The following is an 11874-nucleotide window of genomic DNA, read 5'->3' as shown; positions in this document are numbered from 1 at the left end:
GTTAATACAGCTTTTAGCCCATATGCCTTTCTTGGATGTTTTCTGAAAAAGATAAAATGATTTGAATTGAAACGAAATATAGCCGATATTGCCGCATGCGTGACGGAGTCGCCAACGTATGCGGCTGTCGCGATGGGCTTCGAATCCCGCTCGGCCCGGGCCTTTATTTTGTTATTTATGTTCTCTTCTAAAGGAAATGTCCGCCCATTCTCGACTGTCATCGAGTGTTCTTGTTCAGAACAGTCCCGAACGTGCCGCGTGTATGAAAGTAACGATAGCGCTCTGCTTTGGGTCAGTCACCCTTCTGTTGCCGAGGCCAGATGCCTAGCACCTTTCTTTTTATGTTTGTAGACGCGATTTCGCCCCATTTAAACGTTTATTTTGTGTTCTAAATTTATCTGCTCTTTTTATTGGTGACAACATTGTACCAGGTGGAAAGTGTACGTAAATCATGGCGTAAAAATATCATGTGCCCGTAATACATAAGCTGAAAATATATCTCTAGATACATCCTGAACGGAATCAACCATTAAGAAAAGCGTCAGTTTTATACCCTATACTCACTCACAGCCACAGGAAGCTACCTACCTATATCGCACTCCAAGTCAGCTGTAAGAACTGTAGAAAACATAGAAATGCGTTCGATGACGCCTGTAAAATTGTTCAGAAGTTCCTATGTTCTTCCTTAGATCGCAACATCGCCATGAAATGGCAATGGAGAATGATAAATTTGTCAGTAAGTTGCAACCACAAGAGACTCACTATCTCATACCTATTTCTTTTTAAGGTTTCTCTGTTTTGTTTTTTTGTTGTTGTTTTTCACAAGGCACACACTTTGTTTTGGCAAAACTTTGCGCACGACGTAAACGTTAAAGGTGAATACGCCACGTGGAAACGGGTAAGTGAATTCGAATCGCCTGTCGCAAATTTCCAGCCCTGTAAGACGTCGAGCGCTCTACTTTCTCACGTTTTGCCATTATTCTCTTGGTTACTCTTTTACATATAAAAACCTGAACGTTGAAATAAGCATATAAAATCACTACATTAGAAAATAAAACAATTATTTTGGCGCTGTGTTCGTTTTCGTGATTGGCGTTTGCTCACACACTTTTGTTTTAACACCTAACGTTTTTTCGTACATATACCCTTGCTTTGGTTGTTCATATTTCGTGATCCCCTAAGAAAAAAATTTGCCTTAGGTTGACGCGTAGTGCAATTTATTTGCCAATTTTGACACGCGCTACAAATCAGATAATTGTCTTATGCGAAATAATGCTTTAAAAACACTGGTTTGTCTTGAATCACAGGTGAGATCGAAGACGTGTGTCTGAACATGTTGAATTAACCTGAGACTGGAGTGAATAGAGACTTGGTGAAAAAATCCACATTCTGTTCCTTCCATGTTTTGATGTTTCTCTTCAACCCCCGTCTCAGGTTAATTCAACATGGTTAATATTTACTGCACACTTACTATATTGTCTGCGTGTCTTACCGCCACGTACGTACAGAGCTACAAGAGCCTAGTGTACTACTAGCGAGGCGATACGTAGTATGACATATTTATCTCCTTCTTAGTGTGCACAAGTATTGGTGGAACTTGAAAAACGAGTGCATGGAACGAGTCGCAAAATAGTTGGCAATTCCTACAAAATTTTAAAACTAAGGTTGTTTTCTTAATTTGATATGTTGTCCCGAAATCTGGACATGATTCTTATCATTTGAAATTTATCACAAGAACTGTACGTAAAATGTTTCATAAAGTCTGGTAGCAAGTAGCCTTTCAAAAGAGACAATCGGTAGAAGTGAGAATCGACGGATTACTTTTTTAATCTGTCCACTCATTAAGGAAAGATAAACCGAGCAAGCACCCCGACATGTATCATCGGCAGTATCAAGAACAAATAGAACTATTTAAGCGATGATGCAGTTCGGGGATAATTATTTAATCAATCTTTCGCGGAAACTGAATAACACAAGAACGTCTCAGTAGAAGACAAGTGCCTATCTGTTTGTGCCGTCGCAGCCATCGGCAGTGGTTAAGAAACTAATTCAAAGACGAAAATTACAAAAAAGTTCGAAACTTAACAGCCCTCTCGTCGCTGATACTGTTGTGGTGGCTTTTGCAATGCCTGCGTTGCTAAAGCCTAGCCGTAGGATCGAATTAGTCTGGGTCACTGGGGCTTGCCCAGTGCTACGGGTAAGAAACCAGAGCCCAGCAATTATCTGAAGGGTTTCCACATTGTTCCTCAGACAATTCCTAGAAGAAATGGGAAACATTCCGATCAGTGGCTGGTAAAGTCACAGTGATACATTGGTCTCTAAATACGGCTTGTGTCCAAAAACAAAACAAAAAAATACCGTTAATGAGGAGGGATCGAAGTCCATTATTCGTAAGGAACGCTCAGTTGTACGATGATATTCTTACCGTGCGCTGATAAGTGGCGTCACTTGAGATAAGAATCAAGTCACTTTTTATTTATTTATACCCTCAAGGCCGATCGGCATTAAATAGGGGAGTGGGAGTAACAAAATAACACTCAAAAAGAAACAAAAGGGCAGAGTGCATAAGGTATCATGGCGGCTCAGAACAGTAAAAAGTGTTTATAGCATTTTTAAACATTTGAGTATCAATAATATAAATTACGGAAGTCGGAAGGTGATTCCATTCCAAAGAAGTTTTAGGGACGAATGATAGTAGAAATGCGTTGGTGTTGCATTTACAAATTCCAACTTTGAGGTGATGATCGATGCAAGGTGGAATGTAGAACGGTGGGATGAAAAGACGTTGCTTTAAGTACGGATTAGCATGATAGATCTTGTGAAAAAGACACAAATGCCGGAGAGAGAGGTTAGGCAGGGACAAGGAGATTTTCATGGAGCTTACACTGGCGGTGCAGTGATAATTAACTAGAATAAAACGGGCAGGACGGTTTTGGACCGCTTCCAGAACATTAATTAGATTAGACCGACTGGGGTCCCAGATAGAAGAAGCATACTCTAATTTGGAGCGAACGAGAGATTTGTACAGTGTTAATTTTAAGGCTGACGGTGCGAGAGCAAAGTTTCTTTTCACGTAACCTAGCACGCGGTTAGCGTTATTGATGACATAATCAACATGCAGGTTTCATGAGAGGTTACCACTAATGTGAACGCCAAATATTTATAAGAAGAAGCAGGGGCCAAAGGGACGTTGATGAGGTGGTAGAAGGGCACATTAGGACTAGTACGTGATATTCTCATAGCCTTGCATTTAATAATGTTAAGTTCCATATTCCATGGTTCACACCACTGGTAAACAGCATTGATATCTGTCTGGAGCTTTAAAACATCAAAGTCGTTAGTAGATTTAGTATATATTACACAGTCGTCAGCGAAAAGATTAATTAATGGTGGGACGCAATTAGGTAGGTCATTGATGTAAATGAGAAACAGTAGAGGGCTTAATACAGATCCTTGAGGAACACCGGATGTGACGGAAGTGAGGGGAGACGTGTTCTCATTAGCAGTAACAAACTGATATCGGTTAGTTAGAAAAAGGCTAGCCGGGAAACTACGTTAGGATCAATTCTTAGTTTCTTAAGTTTTAATAGAAGCAACTGGTAAGGAACTTTATCAAAAGCCTTGCTAAAATCTAGAAAAACACAGTCAACTTGGGACCCAAAATCAAGGATGGAATGAAGATCGTTAGTGAATGACAAAAGCTGTGTGTCACAACAATGAAATTTGCGGAAACCATGTTGGCCCTTGGTAAAAAAAGAATTTGATTCCAGGAAGTTAACCAGTTGGGAGCATATTATATGCTCTAGTCATTTACGTGGTATGCTGCAAAGCGAGATTGGACGATAGTTAAGGGGGAATGCTTATCACCTCCTTTGTGCAATGGAATCACCCTGGCTACCTTCCAGTCGTCAGGTAAAATGCCAAGTTCAAGTGACTGAGAAAATAGTTTACAAAAATATAATAGATGAATACATAATCGAGTTTTTCAAAACCTTTGAGGTAATATTATCAGGACCAGCTGAAGAAGACAGTTTTAAATTTTCTATTAGTTGAAAAATAGCAGTGGGGTCAATTTTAATGAGGTCCATTGGTATAAAATTATATTCCTGGAGTAAGCAAGATGGCGGATTAACAAAACTTGCAAATGAGTCAACAAAAACATTCTTCAGGATCTCCGCACATACATCACTGGGGATCGCACAACCGTAAACACAAAGCGTAATGGACGACTTGTCTTTACTGTTAACAGTGTTCCAAAATTGTTTAGGACTAGTGGCTAGTAATGTCGGCAAGGTGATATTAAAGAAAGAATGTTTGGCGCTTTGAGTAGCAGATTTGTACTCCACAAGGGCGTCGTGACGGGCTGACCAGCGATCCGGTTTGTTAGAGGACCTAGCGGCCCTAAACAAACGTTTTTTTTTGTTTTTTTTCTTATTGGAAAGCCGCTCGAGTTGGACACTGAACGAAAGAGAATTAGTGTGGGACGTTATCGATCGAAGCGGAATGTATGTATCCGTGAGTGATTAAACAATATTTTTGAAAAGGTTCCAAATTTCTTGAACCGACCGTTGTTGGAAAGAGTCGATGTAGCCATCCACAAAGAGAGCGAGCTCATTGTTAATGGCGTCAAAATTCGCTTTCTTATAATCTCAAATGAATTTTCTTTCCTTTCGAGAGAGTAACTACAGGTAAATGTAAGGTGATGTGTAACGTACAATGATCGCTGAGCTCAGGAAGATGAGAAATTTCAGATACAAGATCGGGTGAGGAAGTTAATACAAGGTCAAGCAAACTGGCTGCTGTGGCTGCAACACATGTAGGCTTTGTGACAAGCTGAGTTAAGTTGAAATCAACGCATGCATTTGGAAAATCGAAACATTCTGAGGGAATTGGGGGCAACAGACGGACACTCACCAGTCCACAGAATACTAGGGTAGTTAAAATCTCCCAAGAGAAAGACGGGAGAGTCAGGAAGCCTGGTTAAAATCAAATTAAGAACGTCCTGTAGCTCATTAGGGAAGGTAGCAGAATAATTCGGCGGTCTATAACAAACACAAAAAACTATACGTTTATGGCTTGCGCTAACGCATACAGAAAGAAACTCAAGATTAGTTGAAATGTTCACACAGTAAGATGTATTTTCAAATACAGCAATTAACACACATCCACCACATCTGAATTCCCTATCATACGCATTACCAAAACCAGATATGGTCCACACTGCGTATACGCGTCTAAAATGATCGATCGCTGGCATCTACTCGAATTTAGAAAAAAATGTACTTAAAAAATGCAGCGTATAAAAGACATATTTCAAGCATGCATTTTTATGGCAGGAAAAGTTAACGATAAGTGGTCATCTCATGTTTATTATGTATTCAAGCTTACTGGTGCATGAAGACTAAGAGCGTTGAGTTCTTAGGCCGCAATTGACTTAGTACAATTTTACAAATATGCTACGGCATCTCGCTACACAATACATCAGTTTCTTTGTTTTCTTCATCTCATCGAATAACGTTATTGTTCTAACCTTTCCATTTGCGCCATCTTGGTACTACTGTAGAAGTTGAGATTGCGCAATAAACTCCGCCTCCAGCACGCGCGGTTGACTTCCGTTGTGGTTTGGTTTGGCGTGATCAGTACACCACCGAAGGGTTACCGAAGGTAGAAAGTTCGAGCAGATCATCCTTAACTTGTATCTGACTAAACTACATCGTTACGGACGCAAATTATCAGCAATTGCTGAACGTTCTGGAGCGTTAACGCTGTACAGCGAACAATTCATTCTGGCTATCGGTGAGTTGTTCACACAATCAGGCCAATAAAAAGGAGCGCATGAAAACCGAGCTGAGAGGAAAAACATTCGTCATATTCATGAAACCTGAGTGGAAAAAAAAGAGAGCGGGAGCAAACGAAAAAGAAATATTTTATTAAAAAATAACATTGCGTTGACAGTGCTAAACACGGCTCCTTTCCTATTTTAAACCGGAAAACGTTTTAAAATTGTAGTTATGTGGCGAAGGTATGGAATTAAGAAATATATTAAAGGGGGTAAGAAAACTGGCTGCAGTAACTTTATTTTTAACGTATGGAGGAAAAAACATTCAAGAACTCACTTCACAGTTTGAGCATCGAACATCAGCGATGACATGCAAGTAATTCAAACGTTTGCGACAAACCCAAAACTCAACCAAATCAAATTTGAGAACAAAAAACAAAAAGGTTTTGTTTCGACATAGCTCGGCAAAAGTATTAGATTACGTCAGGATGTCACATGTTGTTCCTTGCGCAAAGTACTTATATACATTGCCGTCTGAACATAGGAGAGATACCCGACGGCCAAACTGAAAACCAATCGCGCTGGCCACACCGCCACTTATTCTGTAATTTTTCATATTTGCGTTCGAGCTTAAATGTATAAGGTTTCTGATTTAAGCAAACGCGTTGACTTTAGATGAAGGCGCATCTCCTTCGCCTACGTGTGGCAACAAGCTCGCGAAACAATTGTTTTGCTTCTGGATAGTACACTGACTGGCATTGCAACGACCCCTCAAAATATATTTAAATATTTATGACGCCATTGAGGGCTCCGTACTTCAGAACGTTATAACCGCACATTTATCTTGGAGGCGTGACTTTATTCGACTCACGGTGGCCACTTTTCGGAGAGCTTCATGCATCAACCTCATCGTATATTTTTTTGTAAAATGTGCGCTTTTTTATTGTTTATGTTATCCGCGTTGCTTAGCTGGAATGCAGACAGTCCTGAAATAATAAAACGATCGTCGCCACGTTTGATAAAAAACATTTACCGCAGTTTGCGTAGTATAGACTAGAGTTCCTGTATAGGCTCACTGCGGGAGCCAGAGTTGCGCGTCTGTTTTCCGATCACGTGAGGAGCCAGATCAAGTGCCGTGCAGGAAAGTAGACGTACGCGCGCTCCGCCGTACTTACCCTTGCTTTTGAGCGTGCCGCGCGCCTCGAACGCGCGGCGCCGCTATTCGCCGAATTCAGTCACGTCAGGAGGAGGCTCAACATGTCGTGCAGGAAAGACGGCGCTACGGGGATGAACGCGATCTATATATATATATATATACCGCAGACTACGCGTGTTTAGAAGTGTATGTTCTGCGCTGTGCTGATGCTGACTATCTAAACATGCGGACAATGCGCCGAGAAACGGATGGAGAGCAGGTGACGCGAGAACACGGTGACGTCAGAACGCGAGCTCTAGCACGATGATTAGTGGTTAGACCTAAACCTAGCTGCCTTTCTCTCTACGGCACTCGTCGAGCGCGCTAGAACATGGAACGCCGGCATCCGGCGCTTGGCTCTCCCAGTTGAACGCGTTTGACGAGTGCGGCGGAGACAAAGGCAACTTTAGCTTGAGGCATGGCCTCCTCTATTCTCACAAAGCCTGGAAGTTCGACGACGGAGTCATAGAGTGCCCGGTCGCTGATTTGGACAGCGAGGATCTGGTAACACAGAGCATCAAAGAGCCATTTCTTGTGCACAGCGTTTGCAGCGGCGATGACCCGAAACACACTTGTTTGCTCGGGAGAAGTGTGTTTCGAAGTCCCGCCGCAGCGGGGCTCCAGTAACGTGGCTCTCCTCTCAGCCGTTGTCTGCCGCGCCACCTTTTCCATTTCGGCGCCCGTTTCTCGTGGCGATCTGTCAGGCCTTGTCAGTATATGGGAGGCTATGCTTTCGGTTTACCCTCTAATCATTCGAACCAGAGCACGGCGTTCCAACGTCCCCGCGCAGATACCTTGCGTGTGACACGCAAGGTAGCTCCGTCTCAGCGGACAATGTCATTTAAGTCCGATATCGATGGCACAAACACCCAGTGCTCGCGGTTCTAAAATCATTGCTAGAGAGAAATACGTAACTGTGTTTCCGTTATTCAAAAACCACGAATTCAATGTTTCCGAATTAAAGGACAGGGTTCTCGCTCATTTCCATTCTTTTTCAAACAACGCCTACTATAGAAACATGCAAGAAACAACTATAAAAAATACGACATATTTACATTCGTGTAGTTTTTTGTTTTTTGTTTTTTAAATAGTCAGTACGGAGGGTTATTTGTCGGGGGACGCTAACGGCTTATCTTTTCTAGCAGGTGCCGGGACAAGACGTAGATGAAGAAGACTCCTGCGCGGATTATGCACCAGGTGCGAGCCATCTAAGGATAAACACCTTGCTTCACCCGAAATTGGCATTTTCAAAAGTCCATCTAGCAACATTGGTGGTCACCATTGCTTGAGGGAGAAAATCGGCCTTAGAAGGGCGGCAGGAATCATATGTTGGTTTTTTTTAGGCAGGCTAGGTGGCGCAAGCTACCGCCCGTTACAAACGGTATAGCCATTAACATCAATCCATCCATCCTATGAACACGTAGCGTGTGATTGGATCCGAATCCTTGCCGAGTGCTGATGCAGCGCTCATGTCCAATATACGCTCAGAGCACGTGACAAGAGTAGAGGCGATGTCGCGGATATTTGAAAAGGGTCTATTCGCACCTGCTAACTGCAAACGAGATTCGGACTATCTAATCCACAAAATAAGATGTTCGTAACTACGGGACGAAATTTGCCTTATTTTTTAACAGCGCATCATTCAATCCTTTTTATCATGGCCTCCAGCAGAAAATGTTGAGGGAACGATGAGGGTCAAAAAACGCCAATATTTTGAGAAAAAAAAAAAAAAGAAAAGTCACTTTGGTTCTTATGGTGTTTTATGATCTTGGAACTTAATATTTTACGTTTAGAAAGACAAAGGTTTGTTTGAAAACTTCCTGGCGACCCAAAACAGTCTAAATATTACCCATGTTTTGCCTTTTTCCGTGGTTTTTTAAATAGTGACGTCGCCCGCCTTCACATTTACGTGCAAACGTAGGCCTACCGATTTCGTCTCCCTCACAGACTTCAGTAACTTCGATTCCTCACGGAAATGTTTTACCAAAATATTTTTTCTTTGTGCCGCGAAAGAGTCTCGCTACACATATACGATAAGATTCGAACGCGGTTTTCTCTTTACGTAAATTAGGGTATCTCCACGGTTTGCATACAAGAGTTTTTACTCTTAATGTTGTCCTATTAAAACCCCATTTGGCATACATTTACGTTAGAATATGTGGAATACAGGTATACAGTTTAGATTAGAATGTATATGTTTTATATTTATGAGCAACTAAGAAACCTTTATCAGCCTCTTAAAAATGCCGTTCCTGCGATATTTTTTTTAATAAAATAAGTCTCGCGCACATTACTTTTGTCGTTCATTGCCCTGAGTGGTTTAAAAGAGCGTATCAAGTTGCTCCAATGGGCTCTTCAAAGTTAGTTGTCATGCCCCACGTGTGCACAAGAGGGTTTTTTTTTTCTTTCTACAGGCCGAATTACGTCCAGAATATAAAAAATCCATATCAAATATACCGTTATATTTATAAATACAAGATCAAGCACTCTAAACTGTGTAAATTACATTAAGTTATTCTAAATTATAAAAATTGGGTTTTCACTGGCGCATGTCTACTTAACACAAGATTAGCACTACAGGACTCAAAATTATCAACCTTGCAATATTTTATAGATGTCTGACTGTTTAATATTCATAATAATTTAAAAAGCGCGTGTTTCACTGTTTAGTCAATATAATAAACTAAAGAGTTATAGATTCGGTGTATGAAAGCTCGGATAATATCGCTTTGCTCTATCGAGGACTGTTTGGAAACTTGTTGAAAACGGAGAAAGCGCTTCGAGCGATTTCGAACAAAACTGGCAAAGAACTTGTCGGGCTCAAGTGAGCATGTACAGAGCTCCTGACACGGATGGAGGGCGTGGTTGCAGGAGACAAGGTCATCACGCTGTGCTCAAGCCGCCTGCTCAAGATGCAGCACCCGGCGGCGGAACATCTGGGATCGACGCAACACCGAGCAACTGCGCAAACCTCAAGCACTGACGGCGATGACATAAACCGCACACACGCCGGGGAACGCGGGTATAGTTTTCGGAGGTGCTACGTGCGCGGCATCACGTTGCGGCCTTGGCCTACCGTACTGGATGCGGTCGACGACACACCTCGTCGTTTCCTCGGCCTTGGACTACGGTCGGGAAGGCCAAGCTCCGGTCCGCGAGCGCCTAATCCGAACGACGGTGTGGCACGTTCCGGCGACACCGGATGCTCTAGCTGCATGCGGGCTACGCGGCCTACGTGACGGACGTCTCGTTCTCGCCCTTGGCTGGACGTTATAAAAGCAGGGGACTCTTTTGTCAGGGAGACAGACCCCGAGCGGGACTCAACATGCTGTAAATTCTTGCTGTAAATATATAATAAACCTATCATATCAGTCCTAAAGGAGTTAATTCAAGGTGCCGGCAGATTGGAACCGCAGCCCGTCGAGGGGCAACTAACCCGATCGACGAACGTCGGGCTCCTTCACGGACAAAGGTGAAGAGGCGGTTGCAGAAGTGAACTGGTAACAGTGATTTTATGCAACAAGGTGGCGGAAGTATCATTATTTTGAAGTGTAGTTGTAAATGACGCCTTCCGAAATAGTGAGTCTAACAAATCTTTGTGGAAGAAGTAGGCCTCACCATGTGTGATGTCGTAGGTCCATTTCAAAGCACTCTGGGCGTCGGTTATGAATGACCAGGCAAGCTCGCTGCGAATCTTGACATCAGAGGTTAGGCGCTGACAACAACGAGACATGATAAGATAACTTCGGCATGAAGGATACAGGAAACTTCATCATTGAAAAACATTGCATAAAATTCCAAGCGGGATCTGCTGAGCGACGTCTAAAAGCATTTTCTACATTGAACATATACAAAAAAGGGCTCAGCCCCCATCAGCCCACCTACTTTTAATCCCTCTTTCTTGTCCCGAAACTCCATCGATTGGAACCTACTTCCCCGAGCCACAGCCGCAATTATTGACAAGGGTTACTTTAAAATCCTAATTTTTAATGTATGAAATAACGGTCCGCGATCATTTTGAATTTATCATCCTTTCGATGTTTTTACTTTTCTATGCATTGTACTACACTCCTCTATTAAATGTTTTCGTGCCCTGAGAGAGAATAAATTACCTAAATAAATTGTAAAATCTTGAATGCTCGTGCGTTAAAGAAACGTATCAGGAAGTACGCTGCCTTTCTTTTTTGTTTGTTTTTTGTTTTGTTTTGTTGCCTAACAAACTAATGAAACTAAAGCGTAAATATTCTTGCTCTGGATTGATGTGTCTTGTTCTTAATTTATTTGTTTTGTTCAGCTCGAAAAACAAACTGTCTTCGTGAAACCTTAAAGTGTCCGTTGAAGTTTTGCAAGGAAGCTTGGCGTTTTAAACCTTCCGAGAAGTGTATTTCTCACCTGAGCGTTTTGAGGGATGAATGGTCGAGTGTGTTAACCAGCGTTAACGCACCAGGGCTCGGTGTGCGTGGAGCGAAAGATCGCGCTGTAGAACCCAGGAAACCCGAGTTAAATCTCTCTCCTTCCCCCCGCCCTTTTCGATCTGGATGAGCATCGGACAAACGAGTCGTCGTGTATCGTTACTGCGTGATGCACGTTGGAGACCCCCGGCTAGCGGTTGCACCGCCCTGGCTAATTTCTCACCTCCGGCTGAGACGCCAGACGGCCATTGAGGCTGTCTGAGTTTCCAATGTCTAGCGCACACACAAAATAATTATGTTTAGCTGAACGTCGGCTGCCACTATAACACTTGAGAAGTGTCTTCCTTTTTTTTCTCCTTATTTTTTAACGTTTTTTCTACCAGTTCCTAATACGTTCGCCTGACAGAGAAGAACAAGACCCTCCAAGGATCGTAATCATGCTTTTCCAGTTGATAACGAATGTACAAAACCAGAGTAAGCTCATCACA

This window comes from Ixodes scapularis, unplaced genomic scaffold, assembly GCF_016920785.2.
Source record: "Ixodes scapularis isolate PalLabHiFi unplaced genomic scaffold, ASM1692078v2 PGA_scaffold1__304_contigs__length_218370807, whole genome shotgun sequence".
NCBI lineage: Eukaryota > Metazoa > Arthropoda > Arachnida > Ixodida > Ixodidae > Ixodes > Ixodes scapularis.
This window is presented reverse-complemented; position numbering follows the sequence as displayed.